The sequence below is a fragment of the Rhinatrema bivittatum genome, chromosome 1 (genome assembly GCF_901001135.1).
Source record: "Rhinatrema bivittatum chromosome 1, aRhiBiv1.1, whole genome shotgun sequence".
NCBI classification, from domain to species: domain Eukaryota; kingdom Metazoa; phylum Chordata; class Amphibia; order Gymnophiona; family Rhinatrematidae; genus Rhinatrema; species Rhinatrema bivittatum.
In genome coordinates, this window is record NC_042615.1 from 451,715,564 (window position 1) to 451,732,093 (window position 16,530).

General features: G+C 41.9%; 1 long non-coding RNA gene across 1 annotated transcript in view; it reads right to left on the reverse strand.

The window, feature by feature from the left end:
- The window catches only part of LOC115093514, a 1,236,544-nt gene that overhangs the window by 153,170 nt on the left and 1,066,844 nt on the right, over positions 1–16,530 (reverse strand). The gene's annotated exons all lie outside the window — the stretch shown is intronic.

The window sequence follows — 16,530 nt, forward strand, 5'->3', positions numbered from 1 at the left end:
GAGTTTCCCGGCCGCGCCAGGCATGCGGCTACTTGATGGCCCGCCGCACTGCAGTAGAAGCAAAGTCCTTCTCTAATTCGCCGTCGGCGCTCTTGTATGGAGAGTTTCCCCATGACCCAATTGCATGGACTCTTCAACCGATGTTCGGGAGGCTCCCAATTCTCCTTTGGGAGAAGGCGAGCATCGAGAGCATCTTGAAGGAGTCGAGGCTTTTGTGGTAGTTCCCAGCCGACAAGCTCATCCTTGATTCTGGGGCTATGCCCCTGAAGGAAGATGGTTCATCAGTAGGCAATCAGGGCCCCAGCAGAGCTCCGAAGGAAGGGTCCGGAAATCAATGGCAAATTCGGCCAGTGTCCTTGAACCTTGGTGTAGTTGCAGCAGTTTGGGCCTGGCGGAAACCTCTGAAGCTCATCCGGAAGAGCTCCCAGAACGGGGTCATCCCATTCCCATAGGGGGGGAAGCCCATTCTAGGGCCTTCCCTTCGAGGAGAGAGAGAATGAAGGTGAGTTTTGGTAGCGTCATCGGGGGAAAAAAGGGCCGACTGCAGGCGGAAGTGCATGTTGCACTGGTTAAGGAAACCCCTGCAGGCCCAGGGTTCCTCAGAGAAACGTGGTGGTGTAGGCAGGTGGATTACTGAGCGGCCCCCGGAAGCCACAGGCAGGGACAGCAGAGTAGGGTTCATGGGCCCTAACGCCTTGAAGCATTGGTTCAGGCCCTCCACTGCAAATGTAACTGTCAGTAGAGACAAGGGCATCCAGGGTCTTTTGCTGGTCCATCCCCGGAATGGCCTAGCGGGCAGATGCCTCCGCCGGGTTCATGGACTTGGCAATCTGTTATGATCAGGCTTGTGATGACAGGAGGATGGATCCTTAGGAGGTGGATCCTGAGGTTCCCCCGTCAGGAGGCAAGGCGGAACAGAAGATGTGACCCCTCAGCACTGAAGACCGAGGCAACTGTAGAGAAAGTGAAGAGTTGTGATGTTAGAGAAGCCAACTGGGTCTTCACCACTGGAAGCCCACAGTCCCCCCAGAACGAGCACGTAGGGACCAGGGCTGCTGGGACTTAGGTGGGCCCTTGGAGACAATGGTCCAGAAGTCGTCCAAGGTCGAGTGCCAGAGGGTCATCACTTACCAGTCCAAGGTCACACACCGCTTGCCAAACCAAAGTCAGAGACGAGACAGGAACCAAAGAACCTAAGCACAAGGAGACTCAAGCAAAGCTACCTCGCAGCAGTGCTGATCTTCATCCTTCTCAAGCCATCGGTGGGAACCAGAAGTCCTGGACAAACAGTCAAGGACATAACCGAATCAACAGGAGTGATCCAGGGCAAGCAGCAGATGTTAAGTTCAAGGAAGTGTAGGCTGGGACACACAAACTTGGAATCAATTCTTGGAAGCACCGAAAGTGGGACTTGAACCCACAACCTTCAGATCAAGGTCTCTTCAACTTAGGCACTGCGCCACATGCCAAGTCAAGGAATAAGCAGAGGAAGTGTCCTTATATACTTCCCCTGGTCTGGTGCATAGGAAACAGGTGCAGGAAATTAAAGGGACAAGGTCCCTTTTAATTCAGCAAGGAAGCACGGCTTCGTGCCTAAGATTATGGCGGCCATCTTGGATTCCCTGCCACAGAGGAAGGCTGCCCGATGCTACAAGGGAGGAGCAGAGACGGCTCCCAGCCCGGCAGCCACCCCGGAGGCCCGCGCCGGCACGCGGGGATGATGGGCACCAGACTCCTCAGCTTCCCCTTACGCTGCCGCGGTGGCCCGCCGTCAGAGTTCAGGTAGGGGGCCGCGGAACACAACACAGATTTTGTCATGGGCAGAAGGGTTAGTATTAATATACATGACAGTTCTTCTAGATCTCTGTAGAAAAGCCTGTATCAAAGACCCCTTATTAGTGGGGTTTGACCCTTTGACTGGGCCTCCTGGTCATTTTTATATCACACTCTGGAGGCATTTGGATTTTCAGGATTTATTGAAGAGGCCATGTGACAGGGTATCCGTGCCATTGGCCGGCCCCTGTCACATGGTAGGAGACTGGATGGCCTACTTTTGAGTTATCCATTTAGATGGATAACTCAAAAGTTATCTGTCTAAAAGCAACTGTGGTATATTCAGCCATTTATCTGTCTAAATTACAGCTAGATAATTAGTTATCCAGCTATAATTTAGACAGAATAAAAAGGGGCATTTCAAACGCATTCCAGGGAGGGCCTGTTTAGCTGGATACAATATAGACCTGTTTGAGTATGTCTAAAGTTATCTGCCCTTATGTGGCCAGGTAACGTGCTACTTAACCAGATATCTTTGAAAATATCCAGCTAAGTACTTCTGTCCTCACCCAAGAAGTTAAGGCAAGCTCCTCAGTCACCTCCCAAAACAAAATAGTGAGGCCCTGTTGGGCTGTGTGCTCCTAGCCCCGCCCCCCCGACCTTTTGAATGACCTAGGAAGGGGTTTGGATTGTACACTGGCCCCTGTCATGATTCTCACTTAGAAACATAATTGAGTGACTCTCCCCACCCACTCACAAGTGGTTCCTGCCTCCCCATCTCCCTGACCTTCCTCATCCCCCATGATACCTTTTTTTTTCATATCCTGGAACAAGAGACCCTCTGCTCCATTCCTGGTGCCTCCAGCACTGCAGGCATAAGCTTACGTTGACATTTACGCTTCCAGCGCTGCCTCTATCAGAGCTGTGCGGGAGGCACCAGGAGTGGAGCCCAAGGACCATGCCTCAGGGCTGGGCTTGGGCTCCAGGCTTGGCCTAAACCTCAGTATTGGGTCCAAGCTGTTATGTGGCCAGGGTTACTGGAAACCTGTTTTTTGATTTTTTTTTTTCAGTTTGGTAAATGAGCCACACACAAAATAAAATTGAACATACTAAATCCAGATTGAAAAAAAAAAAAAGAGAATGAAAACGAAAAAGGAAACCAAACTGAAAAAATTGAGTCTGTAGTTCCCTATCATGTGATGAAACCTCAGGGAACAGGTTCAATTAGAGTTGGCATCCTTTTTGTCTATTCAGAAATCTTATTTATAATATCAGCTTGAAGGCTACCAAACTGTTCAGCATCTACCAGGACAGCCTTTTGGAACTAAAGTTAATTTCCTCAATTAGAAATTCCTGTTGTTCTCAATATTTATTGATTGTGCTTCAGTTTGAATACATTCTAAATTAGATGACCATAAGTAATGTCCTAGATGAGTTGCCTTGTAGAAGATTCAGGTTTGAATTCTAAGCCCAGCAGAATGTTGTGGCTGCAGTGTCCATAGCCCACAAGAAATTCCAGCTAAAGCTCAGTAGTGACATCTATTGGCCAGAATCATTTCTACAGGGAGATATGGGATATGACAACTGGTGAAGATTATCATCATGAAGGCATGAAAAGTGGAGAAAACTCTCAGGTAGTTGCAAATGAAGACTTATGGTACCATACCCTTGCTATATAGTACCTGTTCCACTGACTGCCCTGGAAGCCCAAAAGAGCAACACTGGCTACTTCATTGGTCACAGTAAGTATTGCAATATGGAGAATGCTTCTGCAGTGCTTCATCTTGTAATATAGACGGCTGCATTGCCCAGAGATAAGCAACTTCTTGCAATTTTATCTCATCCTTCAATAATCTATTTGAGCAAGTTCAGAGACTATTTAACTCTTATCCATGAAGACTTACACCTATGCATCTTTTTTTTTACACATTTCCAAATTCTTTAGAATAGAGATCTAAAACAAACATCTACACAACATTCAAGAAATAATATAAACCCTTGTACAGTGCAGCACATTACTGTGACTATTGTTAAATCCCTAAACTGTAATTGAGTAAACTTTTATCACAACTGTTTTCATATCAAAAATTGTTTTTGCAGAAATCTCCAACACATCCAAACATAAGATATTTCTGGAATTGACATAGCACATTTCCTTCATATCATTTTGTTCGTTATGAAATCTCACATGCCAATTTAGCATTCTAGTTTCTATACAAACATTATTTCAGAGTAATTTGGGGGGCAATATTCAAAATGTTTTATGTGAGTAAATGCTTGTTTACTCAAATTAAATAATCCCTTCAAACATTTCCCCAACTTAAATCTGGGTAAAATTATGTGCACTTTTTCACAATGCACATACTTTTGCCTGTGCAAAACAAAAAAAAAAAAAAAAAAAAGAGGGGGCAGAGTTAGGTCAAGGAATTTAAAGTACTTCTGGAGATTTCATTTTCAAATCTCTGTGAGAAACTTCACTCACTCTTTGGAGGTAATTTCGAAAAGAGTTATGCACATAAAAGTGGCACATATAATAGCAATTTTCAAAAGCACATTTATGCACTAAAAATGCACTAACACGTAAAACCCAGTTATGCACACATAAATCCTTTTGAAAATGACCTCCATTGTTTGCATCTGCTTCAAAGCGGGTGCAAAGCATTCATGCACAAAAAAAGTCTTCACCTTCCCCGCTTGCCACATATTTTCAAAGGGAAGCTAGCACTTGCGAACATGCAGCCTCTCTTCAGCCAGTAACAAAATTGCTGTCCACATGAATATCCCTTACAATGTGAGTAACAAATTTACGAAGAATCTCTATATTTAAGCATTTTAAACTGATACCATCCCTAAAAAAAATGAAAACAAGGCAGAAAAAAATAAACAGATTTTAAAAAACAGTCCATGGTAATGAAAATCATACTTGCCCCGTGATACTTTCCAGCTCAGCACCCGAGGAAACAAGTAGATAAACCACACAGTAAAAGGGTTCATGAGTGCAAATGACAATGCCCCTGACCGAGATGGGGGAAGGGGGTTCAACAGTGCTAGCTGGCTTGCTAGAGTTTCCAAAACTTGTGTTTTTTCTAACTTTTTAAAATAATTGTATTAGGTGCAATGTAATGTAGAAGTGTCTTAAACAAAGTCCTATTTCAGTTAGCATCACAAAGCACAATAGGCATTGAAAAATTAAAAGGTTCTGCTGGAAGGTGCTCTCACTCTTAATTGTTTTGCTTTTTCATATAATCCATTTTTATAGAGCAGTGCAGTCTATGACTTGCTGCCTAATTCTAATTATAATGATGACTTTTTTTTTTTTTCAAACACACTGATTGATCTCGCCATTCGGCAACAGAAAACCAGTAGCTTGGCTGCAATAAATGAAGGTGCAGATGAGCACAGTGGCCCTGCTTAATAGGGTTAATTAAGTCTGATACTGTTCACTGCTTGCCTGTTTCCAGAAGTGTGACTCTGTGCCCATTTCTAGATTACTGTGATTAGAGGGGAACACTAATTTCCTAGCAAAATTTAAAGCTAAAGAAACATACTTGATAAGAATCATAATACCTGATTTCCAGAAAGTGTGTGTGGGTTTTTTTTTATCATTTTAATATGGATCTATCATTATATAGATAGTGTGCTGCTAAGAGTGTTATAATGTTAACGTCTCAAAATAGGGCTGCAAGCTGAGCAAATGTATTGTTATTCTTTATTAAATCTGTTTTCTTGCCTGTCTTATATTTGTGGCCACTAGAGGGGGTCATTGGAAAACAAAAGGCACCCTGAAAAATGGGACTTAGCCAGAAGTTATTACACTGAAGATTTGTACATTTGTATAAACTCCATAGTGACAGTAAAGGAATGCAAGAGATGGGACTTGCAGGTAAATCCTTGCTATGTCTGATCCATGCAAACAGAAAGAAAGCTGCACAACAGAATATATGGTAGAAACTAATACTAAAGTATTATGAACTAATATCCAACATACATACAGCACTATTTGCTGGCAGGCAAGTATAGGTAATTCCATGATTCCAACAAGATAGAATGCTCATGCACTGTTTTTTTTTGTTTACAACATTCTACTCCAATATTCACTTTTTAGGGCCATAAATAGGTTTGGCTTTCAGGGTAGCTAAGTTCTGAAAATTAGTTATTTTTTTGTTTTTAATCACTATGCATGTAAATGCCTCTGATGAACATGCATGGTAGGTATCCTGAAAGAGCAGACCTATTTGCAACCCATGCCAAGAATCTCTCTTCTGGTACATAATTATGTATAATACTTGGGGATCTATTTACCCAAATGTGATCATTTTTTACCATAAATGTTTCTAGTTAACAATTTCATCAAATAAATTTAATGTTAAAAGAACACAGCTCAGAGGCTCTGAATATCTTGGAAAGTTTGCTCCATCTTCTTATAAGTAGGATTTTAGACACACACCCTCTTAGAACAACAACTCAGTATATTGCGAGCTTCATTGCACTATGTACAAGGCTCAAAAGGGCTGCAATACACCAGAACAGAGTTGCAGTATCTGACGAAGTAAGATCTCGTAGTATCAATCCATTCATGGAGTAGCAAAGCATCAGAAGGCCGGAACTGTGTGTACTAGTCCAGGCAGAGTAATTGAAAAATATCACCAATATTTGTCAGCTCCTTCTTTGTGAATAAGGAAGAGCCATTTTAATGCCCATGTGTGTCAAACTTCGCAAAGAAAGGTAGCATGGCTCATCCACTGAGACTGCATAAACACTATGAGGCCCATAGTCAGCACATTTGTCTAGCTAAGGGGCTCATTTATCAAAATGTGCTAAGGTGTTTTCGCATGCGAAAAGCCCCACATCGTATGGTGCGATGCATATCTGAAAAAGAGGAGGAGTGGGCTGGGTTTACCAGTTTGTGAAGTCCTATCACATAGACTTAATGCTGAGTTTTAGGTACACCTTTTTCAGTAGCGTTAAGCCATGTGATAGCTTGCGTTACAGGGCAGTAAGGTGTTAGCATATTTTGCGATGTCTCCTGAAAGGCCTGTTTTAGTAGGTGAGAGAGTTCCTCACGCCGAAGGCCAACAAATCTTCACAAGAGACCACTGTTCTGTTAGTACGTCTCACGTTGAATGTCAAAGTGGCCCCTAAACCCCTACACTAATACCTAAACCTCACCTCGAGTTACTTGGTGGGCCTACCATAGGGATACAAATACCTATCTAGGGAATAGACATTATGGCTAGTGTCTCTCTCTCTCTCTCTTTCAAATCTACTAAAACAGGCCTTTCAGGAGATATCGCAAAATGTGATAAAACCACGGCTTAACACTTTTGAAAAAGGTGTAGTTAGAAGAGACGTTACATCTGTGCGATAGCACTTCATAGATTGGCAAACTCAGCCCACCCCCTAACTCCTCCTGTTTTTCAAATTTGCATCGCACCATACGATATGATGCTATTGCATGTGTTAAAGAAGTGTTCGCATGCAGTAAGGGCCTATCGCATGTGATAAGCCCTTAACGCATGCAAAAATGCCTCAGCGCATTTTGATAAATGACCCCCTAAGTTAGCTGCATAAATGCGTTTTTAGCATTATCTGGCTAACACAGCAGGCTAACTATAGGACAGCAGCTCTTGATAAACTTGCCTGGCTAACTTTAAAATAGACAGGTATATTTACAGGCGCGCTGTGCCACTGAATATCACAGTTAAGTTAGCCGGATAAGTTTATTCAGCTAACTTCCCTAGCTGTTACAAAGGTCCTATGGATCTCTGTAATGTTGTGATACCATTGAAACACTGGGATCAGGACCTTGATATAACTGCAAAAAAAGTTGTGTTCTTATGGGACATTTCTGGAGCAGGACATAGTGGAAAAGAACCAGAACAGCATTGCTAATAGAAGTGACAGTATAAAACAGGGCAACTCAAGACAATCTGCTACCTGAGGTGAAGGATGAGTTGGCACCTCCCCCCCCCCTATGTTGCTGTACAGTCAAATTACTGGAGAGGGCCGGGGGAGCAGGTGCCCTTTGAAGTCCGGCCCTTTCAGCAATTAGGTATGCTGGGGAAGGGGAGAAGGCGGGTATCAGGGTTCCCAGAGAAATAGCACCTAGAGTGCCAGTGACAATTTCTCTAGGGAGCTGGCAATCCTCTTGAGAACCCTGCCGCCTGATTCTCACCCTTCCCCAGCATCTGCAGCCTGTGGATTTAGGAGATGGGTGATATGTGACACGCTCTGTCAGGGCGGGGGCAAGGATATTAAGTGCCCTAGGTGAACCCTTACACCCCCTTGTGACAACCCTCCCCCTCCCAGCCCTCCCTACATACAATTCAAAATTATACACTTATTTTAAAGTATCTTATCAAACACTTCCCCAACCTCAAAAGGGAGATTGTACATGGAAAGGGGCATTCAAAGTACAGACACCTGATATAAAAATATCACTTACAACAACATGTATATTTTATTTGCATGCACTACTTTTGCCAACCAGAAAAACCTTCCAAAAAAGACACGATGAACTCATATGGCATTAGGCTATTATAAAGCACGTTGGGTGTAGACTTGGCCCCTAGAAAGCCATGAGCAAAACACAATTACAATATAGTAAACCTCCCAACCAAAACCGTACTAACTGCCAACAATCAAACTGTAATAACCCTACCTATGAAAAGGCAAACCTGCAAATATTACAGCAGCCTTAAAACACCAAACACCACCAGTACACCACCTATTAGGAAAACAGAACAAGCTGGGCTGCATATACGTACACAGAAACTAAATGATAGCAGAATATCTCATCTCGATCACAAATGCAGAACACAGACTCTCACCATAGAAGAATGAAAAGAACATAAAGCATAAATAGAAAGATGCAGACAAAAAGTGATCTGAAATCCACTGCAAGCCAGACTCATAGCCAGGGCAACAGTGCAAAATCAGAAACATCATCATTCCTCATAAAGCAAGATTAAGAAACATAATTCGTCATTCACAATAGTAAACATACTAATAAAAAGAATATTTCAAAACCTGATGAATAAATAGAACATCTCATACTTAAGAAGAATAAGGATAAAACAACTTTAAACATTTCCCAAAAATCAATTAAATATTTGAAAACAGCAGACCTATCAAAACACCCAAAACTTAAAACTGATAAGGATAAAAAAAAAAATTCCCCCCTTGATACCTGGGAACATTTGATTTTGTATCACCCTGAGAATGTCAAAGATTAGCGGAGGGGATGAGGGGAGCAGGAGAGGAGGACCACACATTCTCCTTTCTCTCATATGCATACATTCATTCACACACACGCGTGCACCCTTCTGCCCTCTTTTTTCTAACTCCCCTTTCCCTTCACTCTCATTCACCTTTCAGTCATTTACCTCTTCCTACTAACCTCCCTTTCCTCTCCTCACTTCCTTTTCTCCTCTCACACTTCCTTCCTTGCCTCCCAGTCACTCACCACCACTCTCCCCTTCCCTTCTTTTTCGCTCAGCTCCCTTCCTTTCAGTCACTCAACCTCACTCTCCCCCTTCATTTTAAGTCACTCACCCCCCTTTCCTCACCCTCCCACTCAATCCCCTTCACCTTCTTTCCTTCACTCATTATCTCTCCCCTTCTATTTCTTCTCAATCACTCACTCCCTTCTCTCCCCTCTCAGTCACTTGCCCCTCACTACTCGCTTCCTTCCCCTCTCCTCCCCTCTCAATCACCACCCTCATACCCTTCCCTTCTCTCCCAAACAACCTTTATATTCCTCGCTCGCACACAATTTCCTTCGTACCCCTTCCCTTCTCTTTTGATCACAACCTGCCATATGACTCCCCCTTCCCTCAAGCTCATCGTCATCATCCTCTGCTTCTTCCTGCCAGTCAGATGCGGGCAGGCCCCTGGAAGGTCACCATCGGGCTCACCACTGGTCATCGAGTGCCACTGCATGGGGCATCTTTTTGCTAGTGGGGAGTGGAAACCATACCAGTGTGTAATTCAACATCACTATCAGTCAGGGCCTCTTCTTGCTGGAAAGATGCTAACTCTGCTAACAAATCTTCTAATTGGTGATGGAGCACAAGTCTTCCTGCTGGTGAGATGGACACCATGGAGATATTTTGGTGAATATGTTCTGCCACCTCTACAAGTTTGCTGCCTGAGGCTGCAGCTTTACCCTTTTTTTTAAATTATAGAACCAATCCTGGAACAAAGTGACTATTCTGTGCTAGGTATGGAGAGACAGAAGACCATCAAGCAATAAGAAATGCAATCAGAGCAAAGGAAATGTGGTGTAAAGATACAGAAATAGTACCAACTGTTTGGGTGCCTCTGACATGATTAAAAAGAACTTCCAAGAACACCTCCATATGTTTCTCAGATCTCTCTCTATATATACACACATACATATATATATATATATATATATATATATATATATATATATACATACATATACATATACATATACATACACACACACACATATATATATATATATATATATAAAAAGAGAGAGAGAGAGAGCGAGAGATCTGAGAAACATATGGAGGTGTTCTTGGAGGTGTTCTTGGAGAAGCATATGGAGGTGTTCTTGGAGGTGTTCTTGGAGAAGCATGAAAAAAACGCCGAGAGCCATGTTAATGCAGTAACGAATTTTGCCCTTGAGGAAGGACGACACCGTCCGAAACCTGTACAGCGTTGGGCTTTAACGCAGTAATGTGGTATTGTTCACATTACTGGATGATCCGATTGGAGAACTGAGGGCAGGAGTTGTGATCTTACAACCCAAAGCTAAGTATTAGAGTATCAAATACTAAGAAGATAATATGCTTGGTTAAAGGTGTCAATGGTACAGAGGACATTTTAAGTAATTTTCACACGCAGAATTATAGCACCAAAAAATCCTTAAAAAAAGTATATGGACTGACCTATGATTAAATATAAGGCAGAGTGATTGACAGGCATGGATTGCCACACAATGACGCCTATTATGATGGTCTATTAGGAATGCGCAAATAATGGTTTACATCTAGTGGAGTGGGGATTTAGTCTCATTCACATTAATATTTCTCAGTCATATAAATGGAGCAATGAATGTACTTCCCTAAAGTGCAATACAGAAGTAATATCCTCCTGAGGAAGCCTGGATAGCAGGTGAAACAAGGATCTTTGTTGGGGCTTATGAACTTTATCATCACTACAGGATTTTAAGAACTTTTTTATTACTTTGTAGACCCAGCTAGAATTTGAAATGAGGTGAACTTTTTACTTTCTGGCATAAGGGATTTATGTACTATTTACATTTTTGAAATTGACGCATTAGCTTTATTGCAATCTCTGGAAGAAAGCAGAGAATTTTGTTTACATACATCGGAATGTTATGAGCAATTTGGAATGAGCTGAGCAACCGTGATCTTCTTTGTGGATTTAAGAAGCATCTTCATTTATCATGTTTCTGGGAACTCATTGTAAATTTTGGTTTACCTGTTACACACTTTCAGATGCTATGTTATAAGTTTTAATGGATATTTGCTAAATTTAGATGTGTCAAGTGAATATATATACACCCATACACCAAATATAGTAAATGGGCAGAATCATTGATATTTTTTATATAGTATTCCTAAGAAGCTTTATTTATTATTAAACATATATCTATAACCATATCAAAATACCTAACTAAAACACATGCATGCTAAATTACTACTACCACTGTTCCCATATAATGTTTATTAAATAAAAATCTAGGGTTATCAACTTAAAACGCTTCTAATATAATCCTTGCTTATATATATCCTCAAACAAACTGAATTCCTATAAAGGTCCTTAAGTATGGCAAGAAGTGGAGTATTAACTCCAATTCTACCTAACAGCACAAATCTCTGATGGCAGGTGCACAAATGATTAAATAATGCAGACCTTCATGCTCCTTCAATGTAAGTACATATCAGAAAACAACAGAGAGAATCAACATGTAAACAATATCTTATGTATATTATACCATATGAGTTTCATAAGAATGTTATTTTTGAATTGGAACACTAGCAGTAAATTTGAAAGATAGAGATCATATACACTATAGAGGTTCCCTCTTCTCATGCAATGTGCAAGACAAGCCCATTATAAAACCTGCACCTTCAGTTTTCTAAATATATGCTTTGATTTCACAGAACCCCTTAATTACAACTATCATATTTTTATGAAAAATTCCAGTGTCATCTCAGAAACAGCAACTCATACTCTTAACTACTAGGCACATAAGAACATAAGAAAATGCCATACTGGGTCAGACCAAGGGTCCATCAAGCCCAGCATCCTGTTTCCAACAGTGGCCAATCCAGGCCATAAGAACCTGGCAATTACCCAAAAACTAAGCCTATTCCATGTTACCATTGCTAATGGCAGTGGCTATTCTCTAAGTGAACTTAATAGCAGGTAATGGACTTCTCCTCCAAGAACTTATCCAATCCTTTTTTAAACACAGCTATACTAACTGCACGAACCACATTCTCTGGCAACAAATTCCAGAGTTTAATTGTGCGTTGAGTAAAAAAGAACTTTCTCCGATTAGTTTTAAATGTGCCCCATGCTAACTTCATGGAGTGTCCCCTAGTCTTTCTACTATCCGAAAGAGTAAATAATCGATTCACATCTACCCGTTCTAGACCTCTCATGATTTTAAACACCTCTATCATATCCCCCCTCAGTCGTCTCTTCTTCAAGCTGAAAAGTCCTAACCTCTTTAGTCTTTCCTCATAGGGGAGTTGTTCCATTCCCCTTATCATTTTGGTAGCCCTTCTCTGTACCTTCTCCATCGCAATTATATCTTTTTTGAGATGCGGCGACCAGAATTGTACACAGTATTCAAGGTGCGGTCTCACCATGGAGCGATACAGAGGCATTATGACATTTTCCGTTTTATTCATCATTCCTTTTCTAATAATTCCCAACATTCTGTTTGCTTTTTTGACTGCCGCAGCACATTGAACCGACAATTTCAATGTGTTATCCACTATGACACCTAGATCTCTTTCTTGGGTTGTAGCACCTAATATGGAACCCAACATCGTGTAATTATAGCATGGGTTATTTTTCCCTATATGCATCACCTTGCACTTATCCACATTAAATTTCATCTGCCATTTGGATGCCCAATTTTCCAGTCTCACAAGGTCTTCCTGCAATTTATCACAATCTGCTTGTGATTTAACTACTCTGAACAATTTTGTGTCATCTGCAAATTTGATTATCTCACTCGTCGTATTTCTTTCCAGATCATTTATAAATATATTGAACAGTAAGGGTCCCAATACAGATCCCTGAGGCACTCCACTGTCCACTCCCTTCCACTGAGAAAATTGCCCATTTAATCCTACTCTCTGTTTCCTGTCTTTTAGTCAGTTTGCAATCCACGAAAGGACATCGCCACCTATCCCATGACTTTTTACTTTTCCTAGAAGCCTCTCATGAGGAACTTTGTCAAACGCCTTCTGAAAATCCAAGTATACTATATCTACCGGTTCACCTTTATCCACATGTTTATTAACTCCTTCAAAAAAGTGCAGATTTGTGAGGCAAGACTTGCCCTGGGTAAAGCCATACTGACTTTGTTCCATTAAACCATGTCTTTCTATATGTTCTGTGATTTTGATGTTTAGAACACTTTGCACTATTTTTCCTGGCACTGAAGTCAGGCTAACCGGTCTGTAGTTTCCCGGATCACCCCTGGAGCCCTTTTTAAATATTGGGGTTACATTTGCTATCCTCCAGTCTTCAGGTACAATGGATGATTTTAATGATAAGTTACAAATTTTACTAATAGGTCTGAAATTTCATTTTTTAGTTCCTTCAGAACTCTGGGGTGTATACCATCTGGTCCAGGTGATTTACTACTCTTCAGTTTGTCAATCAGGCCTACCACATCGTCTAGGTTCACCGTGATTTGATTCAGTCCATCTGAAATTACCCATGAAAACCTTCTCCATTACGGGTACCTCCCCAACATCCTCTTCAGTAAACACCGAAGCAAAGAAATCATTTAATCTTTCCGCGATGGCCTTATCTTCTCCAAGTGCCCCTTTAACCCCTCGATCATCTAACGGTCCAACTGACTCCCTCACAGGCTTTCTGCTTCGGATATATTTAAAAAAGTGTTTACTGTGAGTTTTTGCCTCTACAGCCAACTTCTTTTCAAATTCTCTCTTAGCCTGTCTTATCAATGTCTTACATTTAACTTGCCAATGTTTATGCTTTATCCTATTTTCTTCTGTTGGATCCTTCTTCCAATTTTTGAATGAAGATCTTTTGGCTAAAATAGCTTCTTTCACCTCCCCTTTTAACCATGCCGGTAATTGTTTTGCCTTCTTTCCACCTTTCTTAATGTGTGGAATACATCTGGACTGTGCTTCTAGAATGGTATTTTTTAACAATGACCACGCCTCTTGGACATTTTTTACTTTTGTAGCTGCTCCTTTCAGTTTTTTTCTAACAATTTTTCTCATTTTATCAAAGTTTCCCTTTTGAAAGTTTAGCACAAGAGCCTTGGATTTGCACACTGTTCCTTTTCCAGTCATTAAATCAAATTTGATCATATTATGATCACTATTGCCAAGCGGCCCCACCACCATTACCTCTCTCACCAAGTCCTGTGCTCCACTGAGAATTAGATCTAAAATTGCTCCCTCTCTCGTCGGTTCCTGAACCAATTGCTCCATAACGCTATCATTTATTCCATCCAGGAACGTTCTCTCTCTAGCGTGACCCGATGATACATTTACCCAGTCTATATTGGGGTAATTGAAGTCTCCCATTATTACTGCACTACCAATTTGATTAGCTTCCCTAATTTCTCTTAGCATTTCACTGTCCATCTCACCATCTTGACCAGGTGGACGGTAGTATACCCCTATCACTGTAGTATACCCCTATCACAGGAGGTCGTTCAGCGGCGGTCCGGAACCCCCGCTGAACGACCTCCTGCAGTCGATCTCCTGCCGGCGCCATTTTCCATACGAAAACGATTCGCGGCAAGAAATCGCTCCCGGAACCCCGCTGGACTCCCAGGAAACTCCTGACCCCCACAAGACTTGCCAAAAGTCCAGCGGGGGTCCTGAACGACCTCCTCCGTTGAATTGTTTTGTCTATGGCCGCCGCCATTTTGTGGCGGCCATTTTGAAAAATGGCGCCGGCTGAAGACAACACGATTCTATTGAGGGGGCCGTTCCGGACCGCCGCCATTCTGGACCACCGCCGGATCCCCAGGTAATTTAAAGCATTGGGGGGGGGGTGGGTTTTAGGGGGTTTTAGTGTGCCGGTTTTCCTGCCCTCCCCCTTCCCCCAATTTACGATTTTTTAACGATAAATCGGGGGAATTGGTATTGTATCGTGGCCCTAACGATTTTTGACGATTTAAAATATATCGGACGATATTTTAAATCGTCAAAAAACGATTCACATCCCTATTGAATGCTATTCGAGCTGCATGCTGAACAGCCATAGCATGAATACTAACCTTTAGGGGCAGATTTTCAAAGGGGAACGTGCGTAAGATACGCGCGTACCCCGCAAAAACATGCCCCAAGTTCCCCCTGCGCATGCTGAGCCTATGTTGAATAGGCTTGGTGGCGTGCACAAGCCCTGGGCCACGCGTAAGTCCCGGGGCTTTCCTGGGGGGGGGGGGGGGTGTCGGGGGCATGTTGTGGTGGTGCGTCATCTGGGGGTGGGGCCGCGGGCATGGTTCCCGCCCATGGGCATCGTGTGCCAGCCGGCATCTGGCAGGCTGCACGGCTCGGCGTGTGCAGGCTGCCGATTTTGGGCAGCCTTGCACGCACCAACCCCGGATTTTAAAGGATATGCGCAGCTACGCGCATATTTATTAAAATCCGGCGTACTTTTTTAAAATGTACCCCTTAGTGCATAGGTCCCTTATTTCTGACAAGAAATGACTAATTTTGTAATGCGTACAAACATTTAATGGGAAGCAAAAAATGCAAAACTGCAAACATCTGAGAAAGTCATTATTTTATCTTTACGTTTGCAAGAAGACTTCATGTTACCAGAGACAGGATGAGCCAGTCCTGATTTTACCCCTTTGCAACCATGAGAATATTGTTCGGCTTTTCTTGGGGAATTCAGAGCTATGTCTTCGTGCATTCAAAAGGATAAAACCAGGACTGACTCATCCTAAGTAAAGCAACGTCATCAGTTAATTTTAGTTATCACTATATTAGAAATACATTTATTTAGAAACTTTTTTATACCGATATTAGTGGTTACATCATATCGGTTTACATCAAACTGAAGGTAGAAAATACATAGAACAGGGAACGGGAGGGGGCTGCAATTAAACAAAAAATAAAGGGTAAGAAAGGGGAGAGAGGATCTGGAGTTTTAACTGGAGAGAGAAAAAATGTTAACTTAAAAAATGTAACAATAACTTAGAGGCAGTGATGTAGCAATGGATTTAGTGTGCAGGGGACCTAATATATGTGTGTCTTGGCTAAGCAAGGGTGATATAATTGGTCAATCGAATTATAGACAATGTCCATGCTGCTCTAATCAAGACTAGTCAAGAATTTCAACCCATAACCTTATGTAAAGTTCTCTCACCGACGTTTATTTGGAGTAATGTGAAAACTTGATTTGTTAGGAGTGTCAAGGGCTAGATTTGCATAGCTGTTTGATTTGCAAGTTATTATTACAGAGGGATTAAATATATAGGACTTTGATTGACTAATCATTTCCTTTCAGGGCATGACAATTATA